At 40.7% G+C, this 4,063-nt stretch overlaps 1 protein-coding gene across 4 annotated transcripts in view; it reads left to right on the top strand.

The window, feature by feature from the left end:
• SLC24A1 (solute carrier family 24 member 1) overlaps positions 1–4,063 on the top strand; it is a 31,618-nt gene that overhangs the window by 5,420 nt on the left and 22,135 nt on the right. The gene's annotated exons all lie outside the window — the stretch shown is intronic.

Here is a 4,063-nt window from a genome sequence, read left to right as displayed (position 1 = left end):
AGTCTTTGATCTGGTAAACTATGTTGGTATTCCTTCCGGTGGTTTATGCAAGGATGTGTACTCACCCCTGTAAATTATTTTACTTTAATTATAAACGCATATACATTGTTCCCTCACTCACTTTTACTGACTTATTGGTTCATATCTCTCTCTGTCTAATAGGTCTATTCTTTGAATATCACTTCAGGAAGGCAGGGGGGTGGGGTGGACATGAGGGAAACTGGGCTTATTTAAATAGCCACACCCCAAAGGTGAAGAATTCAGAGAGAAGTGAGACAAGGCCAGACACGGTGGTAGGGAGCCAAGAAAGATATTTGGAGAGGTGAGGTCAGAGCCCTAGCTGCTCAGGAAGTCTAAGTAGCAGAAAGAGAAGTTGAGGGCCATGGGATCCACTCCTCTTGGAGAGAAATAGGAACAGGAAAGACATCCTCTTCCTCTGTTGCTAGCCTAGGGTGAGGTACAGAAGGGGAGGCTCATCATTTCCACTAAATGGGGGAACAGTCTTTGTAGCTCCCAAAGGACTGAACCCAGGGTCTCATCCCTAGCAGAAGCTCCATAACTATTTGATTCAATTTCCTCAGGGAACCCTAACAGTTTCAAGAGAGAAAGGAGTGGGGGAGGGAATCCATACTTATGGAGGGCCTATTCCATATTTACATTATCTCAACAACTTCTCATAAAAACCATACAAGGAATAGATTGTTATCTTCATTTTAGAGGCTCAGAGATGATAGTCAACTCAGCCAAAGTTTGACAGCTCATGAATCTGGTTTATATATCTATATATCTGAGTTTTAACCCAGGCTCCATTGCCGACTACCTCTGTTACCTTGGGTAAGTCAATACAATTCAACAAACCTTTATTATTAAGCACATGAATGAAAATCAATGTGAGAAATAAAAAGACTATGTCCCTTCCCGTAAAAGAGACAGGCATGGAGAAGAGGAACTATAATACCGGGAACACTGCAAAGTGCTACAAAATCACTTTGCTTTTCATCCAGGCCTGAGATTGCTCATCTGTAAAGTAAATGGGATGAACTAGTGTAGAGATTGGCAGACGTTTACTGTGAAAGGTTAGATAGTAAATACTTTAGCCTTTGCAGACCATAGATTCTGTCACAACTACTTAACTCTGTCCTCATGTGAAAGCAGCCACAGACAATATGTAAACAAATGTGAATGGCCATGTGGTGTTTTACTAAGAGCAATATACTCACAGATGTTCTCCTACCTGAACAACTTGGAGATTGTAAGATCAGCAGAAAACAATTCATTTTCTTACTGAATATGCACCCTACTGATATCTGTGGAGTTTCTGAGCTGGAGGACCTTTCACTTTACTCTTTATTCTGCTCTGATAATCTAGAACCAGGATAAAAGTTTTTTGGGGAATGATTCTAATCAGAATTTACTTAAGAGTATTTCCAGAAAAAATAAATGACATGGCATCAGACATATATACTATTTTAGACATAATAACTATTTTAGGGTCTTTCGACACAGGTTAAAAAAAATCAAATCCTAAAATATTTTAGATAACATTGTCAAACTGACAAATTGCTTTGAGGAATTACCCCAATATGGAGATGGTAAATGTTTGTATAGTTTATCAACACAATCTAACTTAGTTTGCTTTGAAACTTTATACCTGATTTTGAAGCTCTCAATGCATTTGTTCTGGTGAAAAATACCTATCTGACCTGCTTTGACCATGCATACTCACAGAAAGGCAACTAACAGCAATATTGAGGTGCTAGCCTGGCTGAAAAGTCTTATCTGTATTTGAAGGATGATGGGCCCTTCTTCAAAGAGAGAGTTATGAGCTTAGTTAGGAAGGATCAGTCTTTTTCATGAGATGCTGATTGGCAAGACAGCCCGTGGGATGCCAGTGATGAGAAAGGATGCAAGGCAGGGAATGAGTCTGGTCTGGGCCCCTTGGAAAACCCCATCCCCACATTCTGCCCCCAATATACTTCAGAATGTGAAACGTTGGAGGAAAGACTGTTATTTTTTTCTAAATGCATAGGAGGCTGTTTTCTTTCGGGCAGGATCATTTATTATACTAACCAACAGGAATCCCAAGCAGACAAACCTGGTGCCTCCTTAGGTTTCTCTTGTCAAGGTTGACATTTACCCCAAGGGCTTCCATCAGTGGCCTGTACTGCCATCTGCCTGCTGTGGAGACAGGGTGGGTATGGACAGGAAGCAGCCACCGGTTTCCTCCTGCCTCTGTGGGCCCATGCTAGGCTGCAGGAAATCTACTGTACTCTCAAAGAGCCCATCCTAGCCTGGGCTGAGGGGTTTCCCTCCTTTAACTCCTTGAATTATAGTCAGCTTTCCCCCACTTGTCAGGAAAAGATGGTAAGAATAAAATTCTCAATTTAAAGACTTTCTTTCCTCATAACATTTTCTTAAGCTTTTAGTATTCCCCTGCTAGTGGATGCTAGCAGACAGATGACAAAGTGAATGCATAAGAAACAAACAAATATTAACAGAAAAACTCAAACATCTGATCATGCCTGGATCAGTATATTGTTGTTTTCATGAGTATGTGTATTTTTGTAGTTGATTTTACATGCATTCAAGCAACACAGTATATTTTCTCCTAGTGTATATGATGGGATTAAATGTAAAATTAGATATTCATAGTATTCTACAAAGAACAGCATGATTTCTAGATGCTCTGCCACCTGTATAAATTGGAATCATAAATCCAATAGAAAATTTTTTAGTGTAGGGGAGCAGGCATGTGGATTATAAATGAGAATAACAAATTAAGAAGATAATTTCAGAGTGGGACAAATGCCGTGAAGGAAACAAGCAGTGCATGTAGTGGGGAGTGCTTGTAGGTAACAGGCCCCCTTTAGTGAGGGAGAGCAAGAGGGTGCCTCTTGGAGGAGGAGAAATCCAAGTAGAGATCTACAGAATAAGGGAAATACCCCATGTTCCATGGGAAAGAAGTCCAGAAGAAGAAACAGTGTTTGCAAAGGTTCAGAGTGGGGAAAGAGCTTGATGCATTAGAGGAAAGAACTGAAGGTCAGTGTGATTAGTGAGTAAGGGGAGAGTGGTACAGGATAATGCTGGAGAGGAAGGTGGAAGCTGCTTCATGCAGGGCCCTGTGAATCAAATATGGAGTTTGGATTTTACTTGACGCTCAACAGGGAATGTTGTAATGAAGATATTTAAAAAGTCACTTCCTAACTGCTGTGTAGAGAATGAATTGTAGATGTATAAAGGTGGAAGCAGGAAGTCCAGTTAGGAGGCTGTTGTGAGCATCCATAACAAATATCTATTCGAGGGATTTGAGAGATGTTTTGAATATAGAATCATCCGGACTTTATGATGAAGTGGATGTGGATGGTGAGAGAGCAGAAGTCAAGGTTTTTGGCTTGAGCATCAGGATGGATGATGGTGCCATCTAGTGAGAGAGGGAAGACAAGAGGAACAGGTTTAGGGAAACTCAAGAGTTCCTACTCTGAAATGGTGAGTTTGGGTGCCTATGTCACCTCCAAGTGGATATGTCTAAGAGGCAGTTGCACAAATGGGCCTAAAGCTTAAGAACAAAGTCTAGGCTAGAAGTAGAAAGATGTGAATCACCAACAAATGTATGGTAATTAAGCTCAAAGACTGGTTGATGCTACTCTGAAAGATAGAAACAGATAGTTTAGGATTAAGCCCTCAAGAACTTCAACTTTCATTTATTTGACAAACATTTATTGAGTCCCCTTGAGGGCCTGGGTATACAGTGAGAAATAAGACACAGTCCTAGACCTCAAGGAGCTCAGTCTAGAAGAGGAGTGTGAGTTGATCCATGTTTTGTGGAGGCTGACACGCTAAGAAAAAGAATATAAAACCATTGCTACAAAATTAAGTATGAGGCCTTGGCAAGGGTTTATGTAGGGGAAAGATGGGTCCTAGAGTTTAAGCTTCATCAGCTCTACAGGAAATCCTCCTCAGTGGGGAAAACAGACAAGTAAAACTAATAGTTATCATATTATGTGTAATGATATGGATAAGTGCCGAGGGATGTAGTACTGTAGAGAGTAGGCAGCTCAACAGC

This window comes from Pteropus vampyrus, unplaced genomic scaffold, assembly GCF_000151845.1.
Source record: "Pteropus vampyrus isolate Shadow unplaced genomic scaffold, Pvam_2.0 Scaffold85, whole genome shotgun sequence".
Classification (NCBI taxonomy): Eukaryota; Metazoa; Chordata; class Mammalia; order Chiroptera; family Pteropodidae; genus Pteropus; species Pteropus vampyrus.
This window is presented reverse-complemented; position numbering and strand designations above follow the sequence as displayed.